This window comes from Muntiacus reevesi, chromosome 4, assembly GCF_963930625.1.
Source record: "Muntiacus reevesi chromosome 4, mMunRee1.1, whole genome shotgun sequence".
Lineage (NCBI taxonomy): Eukaryota > Metazoa > Chordata > Mammalia > Artiodactyla > Cervidae > Muntiacus > Muntiacus reevesi.
The window spans coordinates 68,366,240-68,384,863 of NC_089252.1; positions in this window are offsets into that span (position 1 = coordinate 68,366,240).

Below are 18,624 nucleotides of genomic sequence, written 5' to 3' on the forward strand. Positions count from 1 at the left end.
TGTAGGAATGGCCAGGAAAGAGCCTTTCATTGTCATACCTTATTTGCTCTCTGCCCTTTGAACTTTATAATTATTTCACCCCACATTTCCAAACCTTGTTGAAGTTCAAAGAGGGGCCATTTCTGCTTCCCTGTGTCTACCACTAATTCTCTCAGCTATCAAATATCAACAATGGAGCTGATGCTGGGTGCTTTGTAACATCTTATTTGTCTGAACTTTACTTCTGTGTTTATAGATGAGGAGGCTATAGTCATGCAGCTGATAATTCAGATAGCCTAGTCTGTTTTCTAAAATATAAGCTCTTCTCACTAGAGTGTGTTGCAAGTTAAAGAGAAAAAAATTCTGTATGGTCTAAGTGGAAAGAATATTTAAACCTGACAGCCACACTTTCTAGCATGAAAACTTGCAGCACATTTATAGTATTTGCCTGAGTAGATTAGTATCATTGTTATTATTTTTATACATGAACTATGTTATTTGTGGTGCTTGGTTTTTGTTTTTCCATATTGTCAGTCTTTGAAATGTACATTTTTATGGCATATTTACATTTCTTATGAATAGATACTTCCATCTTTCTGTACTGTTTATTTGTGGACACCAAAAACCTTGAACTCCTGAGCCAGTTGCTGGCACACTTTAAGAAGCACTGAACTGGGCTCACTGCCACAGCAGGAAGATGGCACCTTCAGAGTCCCTGTCCCTGGGTAGACATAACCATACATGAAACTGGATTCTAAAGTGTCTACTTGGGACTTTATTTCCTCTTATGGAAAAGAGAATTTTAGGAAGTTTTGAGTTGATCATTGTCCCTGCTGGCAAAGACCACTGACTGTATGAGAATTCTAGGGCTAGGCTACATTTCCCAACCTTCCCTGCAGTTCAGCATGGTCATGTGCCTGGGCTCTAGCCAATGGGCTGTGGGAGTCGGTGATGTGTATCCCTGCCAGGTTTGGCACGCAAACCTCCCATGCAAGTTCTTTCATGCTGTGCACCCTGTCCAGCTGCCTGAGATAGAGGTGACTTTCAGGGTGACCTTGGAAACCATGTGTTAAAGATCCATGATCAACCATCTGCCTGAATGACTATGTGGAAGAATCCATTCTCTGTCAAGAACTGTTAAGTGAACACAGAACAAACTTCCATCGTGTTTCCCGTTTTTATTTTTAGACTTACTTGCTGCAGTAGCCAGTGTTACTCTAAACAATGTAGATAATCTTCCCTGGAGTCTTTATTGTCTTAAACTTAGTATCTGTGGCCTGAATCTTGCAGCTTCCACTGTAGAGAACTTAGTAGGGAGAGTTGGAGGGCTCTGTGAGGCTTTAAATGGGAGGAAGGCACATAGATTAAGGTCATCAGGTCCCATCCCTGCTGTATCTACTGAGCTGGGGGGTGGCCTGTCCTGGGAGGGCTCTGTGGGCATAGAGGAGAATGTTCTGACCGTGGTCTTTTCTTTTGGTTGTTTTATCAACAAAACTTGTTCTGCTGCAGGGTTTCTGATGAGATTTCTGTCTTCCAGGGCCTGCCATCTCTGTTTTTACTTCATCCTTCTTCTCTTGAAGAGTTGTCCATTGCAGTGACTTCATTAGGTCTATCTGATTTCAAAATTTTATTTAAGTGGGGTGAGGAGTTCCAGTTCTCACAGCTGCTGAGTTTGGAGGACAAGCAAAACCATTCCTTCACTTGCTCATGTGTATTAGTGGAAGGTGTTGGCAGGAAACTGGTGTCAGTGAAACTCTTTTTAAAAAACACCAATCTAGTGTTGAAAAATATGCATATATCCTGTCAGTGTTTCTAGAGGTCTTCCTGAGTCTAAGTTCTGGGCACAGTTTATCTGGATAGATTTGGGGAACTGGGTTTCTACCACCACTCATGCTGTATCTGGAACCCATAAGCTGGGAACATCTGTTGCTGAGTAAATCCACTTCTCACTTTATGAAAATGTCACAGGACATGACCCACAGGGAGTGGGCAGACTGGTGTATGACCATGTTCTCATAGACTTCAGGGTCTGAGAACTAGGTTAGATACTTGCCTTCTCTGGGATTCCACATTGCTGTTTCCTTCTTATTCTTTCAGATGTGAGAAAGCTGAAGCAGGAAGGATTCATATGTATTGCACAGCAACCCACAAATGGTACCTTCGAGACATGCCCCTCTTCTATTCCTGTAGAAATGGGCAGGGATAAGATGACTCAGCATTTGGGGATTTTGAAGGTGGGCATATTTAATATTATATACTTAGCTTTTATATCCATATTTCTAACTTAACCCAGACTGAATTGCATAGGATTTTATGTATCTTTTTAAACAGATATATCTCATTTTACTCTGAGTAGACTTCCTATTGTGGGCACTTATAAATAGGACATTTCATGATTTCTCAAATATTTACTGTTAACCTGTTGTTTATTATTATTTGGAAAGCCATCTGAGCGTCTGTCTCCTCTCAACCAGAATGCTTCTGCCACCATCCCAGAGCAACAGTGTTAAGCTATGATACTTAGGAGAGCTCATAACTTGGTTGCCTTCTTTAAAAATAGTATGTATAACAGAGGATGAAATGGTTGGATGGCATGACCGACTTGATGGATATAAGTTTGAGCAAGCTCCGGGAATTGGTGATGGACAGGGAAGCCTGGTGTGCTGCAGTCCTTGGGGTCTCAAAGAGTCGGACACGACTGAGTGACTGAAATGACTGATAAATAATTTCAACTTTCTAACCCCCATTGATGTCCTCAATTTGATTATCCCATTCACAAATTCTCCCAGGGAAGTTGGAGTAGTTCTCGTAATAATGTAGATCATCTCGAACTGTCTCAACTTTGAAGTTGTAATGACAAATCCCAGTTAAAGTTAAAATTATACTTTTAAATTGACCAGGGGTGAAAATATCTATTATACATGCCCTTAAAAGGTTCCAGTTGCCTCCTAATAAGCACCTTGTTTTTAGAGTTTTGTATTTCTAAGTCTCTGGAGAAATGGGGAGAGTGAAAATTTCTTACTTGAATGCATTATTCAAGGGAAGTCTTGTGCCAGATAGAACTTGCTAACAGACAGTATTAAATGCCTTTAATCTGTCTTGATAATTTCCAGTTGGAAGATTGTGTTGGTTTTCTTCTTGAGATCAGGGTGACTTTGTCATATTTGTAAGAAATCACCGTCAGGAGGGAGACTTTATTTCACTTTTTTAGGGGGCTACATGGTGTCCCCCCACTGCTTGCCCTCCCAGGGCTAAGGACCTAAGGGAGAGCCTTGTACAAGGTCTGCTGGGCCTGGGGAGCAGACGCCGTCTTTAGCATAATCGGGAGAGGAGGGGCACTGGCACTCACGGTGTGAGCTGCTTTGTCTGGACTCTGGTCTCATTCCCACACTGAAATCAGAGTCAGGTAGTGGCCCTTTCCTGCCTCCTTCTTCCATAAGGTGGAACTTCTCCTTCTTTTAAAGCAACAACATCAGGGGTGACAGGTAGAGACTGTCCATCCCTGCTAGAGGCCAAAACCAAGAGAAGTAGGGAGAGAAAGGAGCATTTAGTGTGGAGAGAAAGGGCAAGTCTAGAAATGATGTCCCATGTCTGATAAGATGCTTTGTTACCAAGGAATAGGAACTCCCCACACAAAAAATTAAGAAAGGAAGAAGCTTACTTCATGTGGGTGTGTTTGTGATGTGTTTGTGATGGCGCCAGCTTCCTCAGCATTCTGGGTTTGTCCTCGGATTGGTGGCTTGGTGGCCCCAGCAACCCCATGTCATCTAGACACCATAGCACCAGAGACAGAGGACAACCTTTTCTGTGGCTTTCTCTTTACATTGAGAAAACGGTCCCTGAATCTCCAGGAGAGTCATTTCTCATGGGCTAGAGTTGGGGTAAATGCCCATTTCTTAGCTACTAATCCATAAGACAGTGGAATTACTGTGATTGGTTTCAGTTCAGTTCAGTCACTCAGTCGTGTCCGACTCTTTGCGACCCCATGAACTGCAGCACGCCAGGCCTCCCTGTCCATCACCAATTCCCGGAGTCCACCCAAACCCATATCCATTGAGTCGGTGATGCCATCCAACCATCTCATCCTCTGTTGTCCCCTTCTCCTCCTGCCCTCAATCTTTCCCAGCATCAGGGTCTTTTCAAATGAGTCAGCTCTTTGCATCAGGTGGCCAAAGTATTGGAGTTTCAGCTTCAAAATCAGTCCTACCAGTGAACACCCAGGACTGATCTCCTTTAGGATGGACCTCACCCTTTACAGGAGTAGCAACTCTATGGTGGAAAGAAGGGTCCTTGACTTGACTGCTGGCCAGAAAACTGACAGCTCCTGAGGGTTCCACTCCTTTCCTTCCCCTCTGAGTGGCGCACATCCATTGTTTGTCATACCTTTTTTTCTTATTTCTTTTTTTTTTTTTAAGGAACATATTCTCCTCTGCTCTGGAACTCAAAAGTAGGTATTCTACAGAAATGTGAACTGTGAAAGTATATCCTATAATTTATAGTCAATGTGCTTTGAAGGTGAAAAACACCCTTTAGCCATACAACATCACTGTGGCTTCTGTCTGTTTTTTTATCCACTTCTCTCCCTACTTTGCTGGCTGACTTGAATCACCTGCAGAAGAGATCTGAAGAAGGAAGGAGAAATGAAGAAACACACTGGAAAAGATTCTTCTTTTATTATTAACTTAAACCTCCAGTTGACTTGCTTCCCCCAGGGCTGGAGACTACAATAGGAGTGGGGAATCGGTCCAGTTAGCCTCAGACATTCAGAAAGAGAGATCAGTGTCGTGGAAAGGCCCGTGAACTGGGGGAGAGAAGAGCTCAGTGCTAACCGTGGTTTTCTGAGTCCTTGAACTTCTCAGCCACTCAGTTTTGACTTCGGACACCTTGTTCTCTCTCTCATTGTCTTCCTCTTCTGGCCATTCTCTGGTTTTCTTTTCTACTTACAGGAAGGCCTCAGAGCATAGCAGACAGGAAATGCCTCGGACTGTATATTGGTTAAACACATCATCCCCAAACTCTGTTAGTTCACAGTGCTGTGGAGCGTCCAGTTCCTCTGGCCTGGGCTAGCTCAGCCTGTCAAGGCAGGTTTGCTCACGGGTCTGCGCTCAGCTGGCAGGTCTGCTTGATGATCTACCACGGCCTCCCGTGTGTGTCGCATGGTCGGCAGGCTGGTGGCCAGGATCCGGTTGCCTGTTGGCTGTGGGGCCCCCTGGGAAGCTTTGGTTCTCGTCTATGACCTTTCATCCTCCAGCACACTATCTCAGACTGAATCACATGATGGCCTCTGGGCTCCAGGTCAGCAGGTGGACCAGCCAGGATGCTTAAGCACTTTCCTAACCTCTGATTATATCTTCTTTGCTAATCTCCGGTTGGTCAGAGCAAATCACATGGCTGATCAGGATTCAAAGGGAGGAGAATTAGACTTAGTGTCTAGATGAGAGAGAAGAGATTTATGACCATTTTTGCAGTCTATCAGAGACTGTATTTTAACACATCTGAGAAAAGTGATGACTGGCAGAGAGCAACTTTGGGTATTCACTGGGTACAGGACATTACACCAGTCACTGAATTTAAGTGATGTCGTGACACTTGACGGTATCATGTCCTCATGATATCACTGTTCTCATCCGTCCTGCATCTTTGGTGCTTCTGTTTAGAAAAGTCACTATGCCAAAACCCTGCTCTGCTTTACGTAGCAGATGTGGTGTAGAAATGTTCCTTGTACATAGAAATTTTTGTAGCTTGAATTATATTTTCAGCACAATAGGGGAGTTGGCTATTTCAAGGAACCCAGTCGTGAGTCTTTTATGAAAGTAACGAATCCTTTTGTAAGACCCCAAATCGCCTTCTGGTTTAGCTGCTTGGCAGGTCAAAGTAAAGGGATTTTAAAATATAGATGATGTAGAAAGGGCTCCGACTTTGCACTTGAACTGCCCAAGGTTCAAATCTTCCTGACTGTGTGATCTCAGGCAGGTACTTTAATTTCCCTAAGTCCTACTTAAAAAAAAATTTTTTTATAAGTAAAATGCAGTTAAGAGTTATCTACATCCATTGGATTATTGGGAGGATTACATGACAAGTGGAAAAAAATGTAAAGGGCCAGATAATTACAGAAGTTCATTCAATGAGCACGATGGTTTCTTCCACATTATCAGATGTTAGATTTTGTGTAACTACCTATCCTGTCATTTCCCATCATAGATAAGAAGCTTTTGAAATATTTGTTTTTCAGTTTTGAGATTAGCTTGGCTTGGTTCCCTTTGTCTGTTCTTCCAAAGTCTTGCCATAAAGCTTTATAGCCATTTTCATTCCTTGATCAAATTCAAGAGGGTAGATGAGGAAATGAATTCATAACTTTGTAGACATCACCGGGTAAAACGTCCGTACTAAATCAATTTAAAATAAATTAGCTGAGAATAAGGCAGGTGCTGCCTCACACCGTCTGCAGAGTTATCTTTTAACCTAATCAGCAGAGAACAGGAAAACAATTAACAACCTGGGAAGCCATCCCAGGGTATCTGAGGGCCACCAACCACAAGGTGGTCGGTTGAGCGATTGTCACAGGCTTCAGGGTCAGTGGGTGGACATGCCACGTCAGCACAAAATCCTGACCTGGGGTGGCCAGTCTTCCAGGGCTGTGAGAGCATCACAAGGAATTTATAGCTGGTGAATTACAAAAACAGCTCTAATTAGCCCCAAGAGGCAATAGCATAAGAATTACTGAGAACACTGCAGACTCATATTTGCTTCCTTCTCAGGATTTTATATGAGAGCTTGGTAATGAATGTTCTTTAACAATAGGAGCTGGGAGACCTTGGCTCTTAATAGGCCTCCTGAGGATGCGGCCTCCTTTGTTTGCAATCCTGCGAAGATCAGTGGGATACTGTTGTTAAGCCCTCAATTGCCCCCCAGTTTTCACTGTGGCTTCAATCAGAAGGGAGGAGCAGAGGGGAAGAACTTTTCCTTAACCACTGCCCCCTCCCCACGCAGTAATAAACAGTAAATAACCCAGCATGCAGAGGGGTTGGAATGCTTGGTGGAGGACCAGTGCAGTTTTAAAAGGAGTTTCAGGCACAAAGGTTGTTTTATTTGTTTGTTTGTATTAATAAAGAATAAAAATGTCTCTCTGACATAGGATAAGATACTGTTTCTGAAGTCAGGGTTGCTTTGGCCAGATATTGTCACTGCCTCCCTTGGCCTGCTTTTTATACATCTCAGTGAAAAGGTACTCATAAATTCATTCTTTGGTTGACGTTTGGGGGTGTGGCTCAAAAAACCCCTCTGTTTTTTCCCTTGGTCCACTTAGTAAATATATAGAGAGCCTTATATGCAACAGCCTCTGCTCTAGGTCCTGGATGTGTAGTGGGGTTGAATGAAAGATTTCTCCTGAAACCTGAGCACTGTGGTGTTTTGGTTGTGGCTAGAAGTTCAGGCAAGTAGCTGTAGGGGACTTTAGGGGTAGCAGTGGGGATCCAGCCGTATTCCCATGCTTGTAATTCCTCAGTCAGGTGAGAGTACAGGATGGGGCAGGTACAGGAATTCAGTGCTGTTTTCCTCAGCTTGTGATACAGTTATAATGGATTTCAATGTAGGAAGTTCAGAAAGGGCAGAAAAAAATAAATCATCATTTTCATGGCAATTTGATTCTGAACCAAACATGTTAGCCCATTCCTGGTGGAAGCTGATATGACCAACTTCATCCAGGTCAAGGAGATGGTTCAGTTTCACTGACTGGTGACTTAGGAGCTTATTATAATATTGATTTCTGGGTCCCATCCAGGAACTTCTGAGTCAGTGTATCCAGGGAAGGGGCTGAGTCTCTTGACTTTTTAAAAAGAACTCCTCTGATGCAATTCTTGGCTACAAATCTTAGCGGGCCCATGTGGTTGGTTTTGGAGACCCACTCTTCTCATCCTGTGAGGAGTAAAGAAGAGTGTGATAGTTGGTCTTATATCATTAGCTGATCCAGACAGATGCTGCTTTTCCCAGAGTGAGGTAAGAATAGGACAAATGATTTGGAGCCCATCAGTTCCTCAGTGGTACTCAGAGTAGCTGGTTTTAACTTCTGCTGCTTGAATCCTCAGAGTTGCTCTGATCCCAGATTTTGTTCAAGTTCAGTCCTTCAGCCATTTATGGTTTTGTGAATCTTCATGAGAGCCTTTAAATGGATTTTTGGGGGGAAGGGAGCAGAATTATTCTGTTGGTATCGCTGAAGAGGCAGGAAAGGACATGAAATAATAACACGGGATTGGTGTTCTGGCTTTGGGTGGATGCCATGTTTAGGAAGAAAATGCGGGTCTTTCCTCTGTGTGGTCCATGAAGGAAAAGCCTGCCCTGCCTTCTGCCTCTGCCTGAAGAGGAGCGACATGCCTCCTCTCTGTCTTTCAGTTAAGGCAACTATGCTGAGGATATATTTTCTATGTATCTATTTCTCCTCCTAAGCTCTGAGGACAAGAACTGTGTCTTATTTTTGTCTGTGATTCTGGGGATTAATGGAGGGTTTGGCGTATAGAAGACTCCATATGTGGCTGTGAGACAGGATTCTATTCTGGACTTGAACCGTAATGTAGGGACTGGGCCTGGTTTGAGCCTCAGGCTTCATCATGAGCCCCACCTGGGTGTTTGGAATCTGTTTCTCTCTGATTTGACCACTCCTGTGCTTCCTAAGAAAAAAATTACTGGCTCCATTTGGGCCATTATCCTTAGTTTTTAAAGTCCAAAGATCTTTCATTTGCTTAGGAATTGGTATGTTTCTTGGATTAATTTCTTATATCTGGGGCCACATTTCATGTTTTGCCCCTCCTAAGTCTGTTCTGTGCTAATGGCATGATAGACAAAAGAAGCGTATTTATCTCTAATCTCTCCAGGACCTGAAGAGATAAAAGTTTCCAATTAGCATTCTTTCCCTGGCAGCCCCACTTCGTGATTGAAGAGCTTCATTGGCCTTGGACAGTGTTAGAAGTAGAACTGAGTGCTAACAGAGATCCAGGGGCAAGACCTCATGAGTGGAGGCCAGAGAGGAAAGAAGCCAATGAAAGGGGCAAGGAGGAGGCCACTGTTTCTGGAGAGGCAAGGAAGGACAAAAACAGCCACCAAGATAATTTGCTCTCCTGAAAGTGGAGTCAGGGGCCATTTCCACTGAGGCAGTGCAGTTTGGGAGTCAGGAAATTTCAGGGAACTCACCCTTGTTTCTACTTTGTAAAATGCTACTGAATAAATCCAGGAATCTTGGTTTGTAACTCCTTCCTCTAGAAACTCACTTTATGGCCTAAATATGTGCTGAACTATTGCTTTGAAGGCAGCCATGAGGGATATCAGAGGTCAGCTTAGTATGGAGAGGTGGAATGAGACTGGCTGGATGTTGGGAGACATCTGGGCATCCATCTGGTTTCTGTCCTGCCCCACCACCACACACCCCTCTGCCCAAAGCTCACAGCTGCTGTCTGTTGTTCTGGGCTCTCTCACATCCATGCCTTTGCACCATTGCTCTCTCCATCTAGAACATTCTTCTCCCTGACTTAGGTTTTCTAAAAGCAGGAAGGAAGCCAGGAATTCATATGATTTCTTGAGGGCGTGGTGGCAGGAGAAGGGAAGGGAGGGAAGAAGGGGACTGGAGGGTAATGAGCTGAGCAAGAATGTGATCTCAGCTGCTCCTACAGGGAGCTCTTGAGTGTGAGTTGCATCACAGAAATTGTCCCAGTTTCAGGCAGGGCCCCTGGACCCCCACGACTGTCAGTCATTGCAGAGGGGAATATCTCTACATACAGGACGTGACTGGTGGCTCAGACAGTAAAGAATCTGTCTGCAATGTGGGAGACCTGGGTTCAATCTCTGGATCAGGGAGATCCCTGGAGAAGGGAATCTTCTAGTATTCCACTCCAGTATTCTCGCCTGGAGAATTCTATGGACAGAGGAGCCTGGCAGGCTGCAATCCATGGGATCACAAACAGTCAGATGTGATTGAGTAACTAACAGTATCCCTGGTTATAGGTGAGGTGCCTCCCCTTGGCTAGGGCCAACTGTCCTGAGAATGGGGTCATTGTGAATCGTAGCAGTTGAAACCTCCACAGCAGCTGATGGTGGGAACCCTGTCCTGGCAAAGAAGCTCCTAGTGGAGTGTCAACAGCATCCCCCCCACTGCCCTTCTTTACCCTGCTAAGTTTTGTTAGCTGATTTTTCAAGACTTGGTCTGGTCATGCATTCTTTGACCACTTCTTTCCTTTCTAGCAGGTTAGATAGCCCTCATCTGTATTCAGTAGCCTCCTGGACTTACTAACCTCTATACCATCTCACTGTCCATCAGTGGGCCTCCTCTAGTCATCTCCGTGGTGATACGGGATTACGCTTTCCCATCTTTATCTATCATGCTTGCATAGTATGTGGGACTTCCCTGGTGGCTCAGAGGATAAAGCCTCTGCCTGCAGTGTGGGAGACCTGGGTTCAATCCCTGGGTTGGGAAGATCCCCTGGAGAAGGAAATGGCACTCCATTCCAGTATTCTTGCCTGGAAAATCCCATGCAAGGAGAAGCCTGGTAGGCTACAGTCCATAGGGTTGCAAAGAGTTAGACTTGACTGAGTGACTTCACTTTCTTTCTTTCACGTAGTATGTACAACATAATGCATGCTAAGTTGCTTCATTTGTGTCTGGCTCTTTGCAACCCCATGGATTGTAGCCTGCCAGGCTCTTCTATCCATGGGAGTCTCCAGGCAAGAATATTGGAGTGGGTTGCCATTTTCTACTCCAGTACAACATAATGGTGTTCCATAAAATTGTGTTGAGTGGATGAGTGAAATCTTGGGTCCTCCATTAGTTTGCTGTGTGATTGAGGTCATAACTTTTGTGAGTCTCAATTCCCACTTTTTAAAGCAAGGTATAATATGTGCCCACTGGTCTGTTAGTGTTGTTAAGAAGGTCAAGCCACCCAGCCTGGTCTAAGCCATGAGGTATGGTATGAAAACCAGATCTTGTTTTGTCTGGCTCACCCTAGTGCAAGCGTCTACTTAACAAAGAAAAATGGTGTCCCTCCCACCTATTTCCTGTGTTGGTACCTTGGACAGTTCCAACAGCTCTTTCTTACATAACACAAGGCTGAACTCTTGAGCTTCTCTTGAGCTTTCAGCTTGCCTCCTGGAGCCACTCAGGATGTCAGCTCTGTGTTTCACAGGACAGTCCTTATGATTCAGTTATTTCAGGGAGTGTTGTTGCCTCATCTGCTGTTCTCACTTCTTGATGACAGTTGCAGCCAAACCTCTGACGGTTGAGTCTTGCTTGTCTCCTTCCTTCCTTGGTTGTCATCAGCTCCTGCTGTCACCCAGATGAGATGGGGAGAGGTGGACTCTCAGTGTTGGTTAAGTTCCCAGGAAAATGATCCTCGAGGAAGTTTTCTGAGGACATGCATGGAATCTTGTCTTGATTTTTTTCTAATCATGCCAACTCAAAGGAGGACATTTCTGCTTAGAGGGATCCTACACTCCCCTCTTTGAGCAAACTTCGGGAGCTGGTGAGGGGTAGGAAAGCCTGGCATGCTGCAGCCCAAGGAATTGCATGGAGTTGGACATAACTTAATGCCTGAACAGCAACAACAACACTCCCCTATTTTTCCTCAACAAAACCTTGAGGATAAATTACATCATATGCATAATCAATTTTGGTTTTCCTGAATAATGTATGATTATATTAGGGTGATGTGGATGCACCAGTGTACCAGGGGCTGAAATACTTGGGCCCTATTTTTAGTGGCCATTAATTAGCAGTGTAACCTTAGGCAACTTTATCTCTTTGTTCTTGAGGTGCTACAGCACCTCTCAACATGTGAGAGGAATGAAGAGAGACAGTGGACAGAATAAACAATTACTGAAGTGCCCACATTAACAGGATTTACTGATGGTTTTGATGGAGAAGTAAGGGAGAAAGAGCAATCAAGGACAACTCTCAAGAGTCTGTAGGAGCTCTAGCAAGTTGGATAGGTAGTGGGAACCTGCAGAGAAAATAGAGGAGCATCCAGGGAGATGGGGGAACAATTGTGGGGTTGAGGAGTCCTGAGAGCCCACATAATTCCAGACAAGAGGTGTGGTCCGCACCACTGCTGAGGTTTCCAGTAAGATGAGGATTAAAAATTATCCTTGGGCTTTAGCAGTAAAGAGGTCACCTGATGATCACAGAGGCTTTTTAAAGCCTGTGATGGGGGTGGAAGACGGATTGGAGTGAATTGAGGAGTAAGTAGGAGGGGAGCATATGGAGACTGCAGGGAGAGATAACTTTCTGGAAAACTTTGGGGTGTGAGGAGGAGGAGGAGAGAGGACTATAGCTGCAGGAAATGTGGAGTAGAAGGAAGGTATTTTTAAGTCGGGGGCGACTTGAACCTTTTTAAGTGATTGAGAGGAAAGGTTTGGCTTCTGCGTAGAAGAGAAACAGGCTAATTGATACCCTGAGAAGATCAAGGAAGAGGTCCAGAACACAGGAGGAGGGACCAACCTTGGCAGAGAAGGGCACTGTCTTGAATGTCACGTCAGGGATACATGTGTTGCTGTGGAAACCACACTCAAATTCACTGGCTAGCTGCTGTTTCTGCTTCCCTCACCGCGACCACAGTATCTGCTAGATACCTTTTCTCTAGACCTCGGTTCTCAGCAGCCTGAACTCTGTGTGTGTGTGTCCATTGCGGGAAGGAGAATATCCCAGAACTGCACAGGCACATTCTTGGTTGTTGAGACTAACCCCCTTCCTGCCTCTGTTCATTCAGTGTCTGATCAGGAGTGAGTCACACCCAAGCTTCCCTGCACACTCACCCCTATCCACGCATCCATTCTCACCTGATTAGCAAGTTCACATCCTGCAGACCCACAGTCAACTCCCTCTCTCCTCACAGATGAATTAGACAAGCTACTGTTGCTAAGAGTATGATGGTTTCATTTCCCATGGTCTGCCTCAGGCTCCTGTGTCTGGGTCCAGGATGAGTCAGCATTCTCTAATACTGTTGGCCGAATCTACTTTTCTTATAAATGAAATTGTTGTCTTTGTTTACTTGCTAAGTCGTGTCCAACTCTTTTGCAGCCCCATGGACTGTAGTCTGCGAGGCTCCTCTGTTCTTAGGATTTCCCAGACAAGAATACTGGAATGGGTTCCCATTTCCTTTTCCAGGAGCTCTTCTAGACCCAGGAATTGAACCCATGCCCCCTGCATTGGCAGTTGAATTCTTTATCACTGAGCCACCAGGGAACCCCATAAATGAAATTATTGTTCCCATTTTCCTTGTTGATAGAGGGGCCTAAAGGAGTCTACTGACCTCCCTATGTGTGTTAAGTAGCTTGAGTGTCAAGATGTATGACTAAATTCTAGATGTGTTAATAAAATACTGACCCTATAAAAAATTCATGTCACATTTTAAAACAATCCAGGAAGCAATGACTAGAAACATCAATTAACTGAGAGCTTTAATATGCTTATGTGTTTGTGCATAACTAGCTTTCTAAAGGCCTGAAGACAGAAGCACAGACTTTTTTAAAGTAACAAGCAATTGCAAGTCAATAAACATCCTGCCCCTCCTCTGCTCATCCAACCCAGTGATGATGAAATGCACACCGACAGGAGCAATAAGAAAAATAATAACATCATCACAGGATCGATGTCTATTGCTGGCTTCATAAATAAAGGACTTGGCTTCCTATTGATGTTTAATTTTTGTAAATGCCTCTGGAAATTTAAGTAGCAGTAGGAAAACATTATCCTGAGATAATGTTCAGTTTCTCCCAACATAAGCTCCTAAACCTTGGACGTGTTCAGCTTTCAGTCTGGGACAAATTCTGGAGAACAAATTTCTTTGGAACAGACGGTAGTAGATTGATTTTAAATAGGCTGACTTTGGTACTCTGGATCTAGGGGACAGGAGAGTAGAAGATGGTTGGAACAACAGAGGCAGAGAAGGCCTGATGTTCCTGCTTCTTCCATGGCTTGTTCAGAGGTATCCATCAGCAAAATGGGAGATTCTCTCTCCTCCATCCATATCCCACAGCCAATGCAGCAGCCTATGCCAAATTTGTGAGTCCTAGGGGACAGACGAGGCTTGGAAGGAAGGGTTCACCTATCTCTGTAGGATACTGTGATGTCCTCGTATCCTGTTAGCTCTTGCTGTACATCAACTACACTGGGCACCTGGCTTGAAAAACAGATCAACGCCTGCCAACTCTACCCTAGCAAAAGCACTAGAATACTTTGCAGGCGAGAAATCATAGATATTAAAGCTGAAAGGGAGCTTCCTCAAGAGATCTGCTAATCTAGGATTCCTCAGCCTTCAGGAAGGTAAGCATGAATGCCCCCATTCCTCAGAAGACGTTCTGAAAATTGAGCTAATTAGAGTAGAGGGCAGGTAAGTGTCTTCTACCCCGAGAGCAGTGTTTTCCTGACAGCTTGCACAGAATCACCTGGCTCTTGTTGAAACACAGATCCCTGGACCCCCAACCCGAGCATCTCTGATTCTGTGGATCCAGGGGTAGGGCCCAGGAGTGTGCATTTCCTTTTTAAAAAAATTACTTCTTTCTTTATGGCTGTGCTGGCTCTCATTTACGTCATGTAGGATCTTTCGTTGTGGCACATAGACTCTGTAGTTGAGGCTCACGTGCCAGTAGTTTCAGCTCTCAGGCTTAGCTGCCCTGTGGCATGTGGGATCTTAGTTCCCTGACCAGGGATCAAACCCTTATCCCCTGCAGTGGAAGCCGAATTCTTAATCACTGGACTGCCGGGGAAGTCCCCAGGGTGCATTTCTAACGAATTTTTAGGTCCTGCTGATGCTCTTGGTCTTTGTCTTTACTTTGAGAATCAGTGGACTAGAGTCTCCTTTCTTGATTTCATGACCCAGAAGCTGGGCTGTCTTAAGCTACCCAGTGAGTTGTTCTGTAACCCATTGTGTCCAATAGGGGCAGAGAATATGTATGTTAAGCTTATTACTTAATCTGAGACAACAGAGTCTTTGCTCGAATAAGAGCAAGCTATTTTTCTCACTGTGACTTTAAGGCCAGTTCCTGCTACTCCAAAGACACGTGGGCTTGAAAAGACACGGGGATCCCTCAGGTATCCCAGCCTCTGACCTGGTTTCTTTTAGCTTGAGAAGAGCTGTCACTTTCCTGGGAATCTGAAATAGAAAGGCAGATTTGTAAAGGCCTTTTTGACTCCAGACAGCTGGATTTGCACTCACCATGGTGATCGCACAGTGCCACGCAGACCTGACAGTGACGAATGATGCTGGTTGCACTGGAATTCCATCAGAGCTGCTGGGTAGAGACCCCGGTCACTGAGCCCAGCGCCCTCTGGCTCTTCCCCAGCAAGGTTTGAAAAGCCGACATGTAGCAAGGAGGCTGGTGGGAAAGAGGTGCCAATTGGGTGTGGCAGCTTTGCTGTTTAGCTGAGGATGCAGTGTTAGCGATAGGGGATCAGCAGGAGAGGAGGGAATGAAAGGGTTTTCTTCAGTCCCAAGAATTCTAGACCCTTACCTGACCTCCCTTCTTCTCTGATGGAGAATCTCACGAGAAGGTGTACTTGCCGCAGAATACAGTCCCAGCCCCACTCCTGCCTGAGTCACAGCAGTGAGAACAATTAGGCTCTTCCTAGGGTTATGTGTTCTCAATATCCTACTTGCGTTATATTTCATGTAAGGGTTAGAAAACAGAAGTGCTGGAATTTTCAAGTCCTTGTCCTGCTTCTCTCTGTCAATTTCTAGTGTGCTGCCTTTATAAGCATGTCCCTCTGTTGTATTAATTGCCTCCATCGTTTTCCTTTTGTATTCTTTCTCACTGGTTCCTCTTCTTTGTTTCTCTTTGAGGGATTGAGATTTCTATTCCTCCATTCACCTTTCTGTCCAGTCTTTGACTTTTAAGAACAGACTATGTAGGTGGTTATGAAACACAAGGGCCAGTTCTGAGAGCCAGTTCTTCCCCAGCAACTTGCATTTCAGGCAAAACAAGCCCGTGTTTCACTTCTGTTTTGCTTAATGTGTTACTGAAATGTGACATGCATACAGAGAAACGCACCAATCGTACATTTTCGGCAGATGGATTTCCTCGCATGAACACATGGAGTGACCAGCACCCAGGTCGTGAAACAGAAAATGCCTGGTACCCCCAAAGTCCCAGTGCTGTCCTTCAGTAATTTCCTGCCCTCCAGGATATCACTGTCTTGACTTTTAAACAGATTAATTTTGACTGTTTTTTAGCTTTGTATAAACGGGATCATTCCATATATACTCTCTGATGCCTGGCTATTTTTCTCAATTTTGTGTTTGTGAAATCGACTGATGCTGTTATATGTAGTTCATTTTCCTTGTGCTCTCTTCTCTGTGTAATGAACATATCACACTCGATTCATTCGACTATTAATGGAAATTTGGGCTTTTCCAGTTTGAAGCTGTTATAAATTTTGCAGCTATTCACTTTCTTTTACATGTTTTTCTGTGAACATACATCCTTTTTTTGTGTGTGTTGAATCTATAAATGGGTGGAATTGCTGTTTTATAGATTGGCATTTATTCAGCTTTGGAAGATAGTACTTTATGGTTATCTATAGTCGCTCTACAAATTTATACCTATACTCCCACCAGAAAAGCCCAAGAGCTTAGTTCCTCTGCAGCCCTGCCAACATCTACTACCTTTAATTTTAGTCATCTGGTAGGTGTGTGATGATGAGGGGTGGTAGGTTTAATTTGCGTTTCTTCAAAAACTGATAAAATTGGCCAAGTTTTAATATGTTTACTGGTGGTTTGGATACCCTTTGTGTTGAAGTACCTGTAAAGTATTTTGCCCATTGTAAACATTGGACTGTTTGCCTTTTCTTGTTGCTTTGTAGGAGTTCTTCATAACTGTGGATATGAATGTGTTGACAGGTACTCTGGAGCAGATGTCTTCTGCCGGGTGCTGGCTTGCCTCTGGCTCGTCCTCAGACCCTTTACTTTGTGACTGTCACACTCGCGCTTGAGCCCCAGCTCACACGTCATTTACCTGGCGGCTTAGTCCCCACCCCCTTGCTCTCGGAGTTGTCGCCTGCCCCTGTCCTGCCACAGCGCCTCACAGCAGCGGTCACGTTAGTCACAGTGACCTCTTTTCTTACCTCTCCTTTCCCAGCCCCAGAGTACCCGAGGCACAGACAACTCTAGATGGAAACAGTGGCAGTCGTTTTTTTGTGGAGGTTCTAGGTGTTTTGTTTCTTTTTTACTTTGTAACCTCTGTGTCCCAACTTTCTACTATGTGTATGCATTATGTTTGTAATGATAAAAAGATATTAATATATGCCTTAATATTGTGCACTTGATCTTGCCTCACTATGCGTTGGGCATCTTTCCAGAGATTCTTTCAACTCAGTGTGGTAAGACTGAGCTCCTTGTTTTGTCTTTCCATCTCAGTCCAGTTTCTTTCCTGGCCTTTGTGATGGGTATGGGATAGGATTACAGAAAATTGCTGATAATTACAGAAATTATCTTTTAGTCCTTCCTGCAACATCCAAACTGTGATTTCCAGCTCTACTGTCTTCGCCTCTCTCTGTTCTGTTGGAAAACTAATACAGCTTTTAAATTGTTCCTTTGCCCACCTTTGTCAGCTAAGAATTGCACTTGATGGAATTAAGCAGATAAGGAAGACTTTATTCAAGACTGTTGTTATAGAGGTCAACTTCACTGCCATAGGGGAGAAGGGCTGACCTCAATGCCACTGAAACAAAAGACAGAGTTTTTAAGCACTGGGGTGAGCTAGTAGAAAAGTACTGTGGGACTCCAGGGGGAAGGTAGGTCAGTATGATTAGCTCATCTGTGTCTGCTAATTGGTGTTTATCAAAGTTAGGCTTCAACCCTCCCACAGAGACAGACATGACTGTAATCATTTCTCTTGATGATTCTGTTTCAAAAGGAAGGCTCTTCAGTCCTTGAGAAAGACTCAGGTTTCTTGGGCTGTAATTGGCTGGGAGAAGAGTTACATTTCCAAAGGACAGAGAAAGAATTTATAGTTTCCTAAAGTAAGTAATAAAAAAGTAAAGTAAGTCATGCTTTGAGAAAAGGGAGGTCAGGAGCCTATAGTCAAGGAGGAAGCCTGTCTAAAGTTTAGTGAGAGGAACACTAAGGCTATCTTGCTCACCCTCACTCCAATTTAAATGCGATAATTTGAATTTGATTCTGACATTCTACCCCTGTGTTCTAAAACTTTCCATGACTTAGTACTGAGTGATCTGTAACCTCAGGCGTGTATGCAAGAGTCTCCATGTCCTCACCCCAGCCTCTCCTGAGTCTTATTCCCTCCACACTGGAGGTGAAGTCACCATGAGCATTCTGAAAATGGTCGCAGGAAACAGATTGAGGGAGGTGAATTTCAAAGCATCGCAAGATATGAGTGACCACCTGGGGGTGGGGGGTGGGTGATTTGAGTCATGGGTTGGGTGAGGATGGAGCAGGAGAACCAAGCCCAAGTAAAGTCCAAAGTCATTAGCCTCCCCACCAGGTGTATTTCTGGGAAGATGGACATCTCCTCTCCAATGGCGCACAGAGAGTGACCTGCTCAGACTCCTCGGCTGGGGCACAGCTGCCCTTTCAAGGGCTTTCATCTCAGGGTTTAGCAAAATTTGGAGACTTTTCCTCATGTGGAAACCTTCTGTTATCTATCAAGGTCAATGGG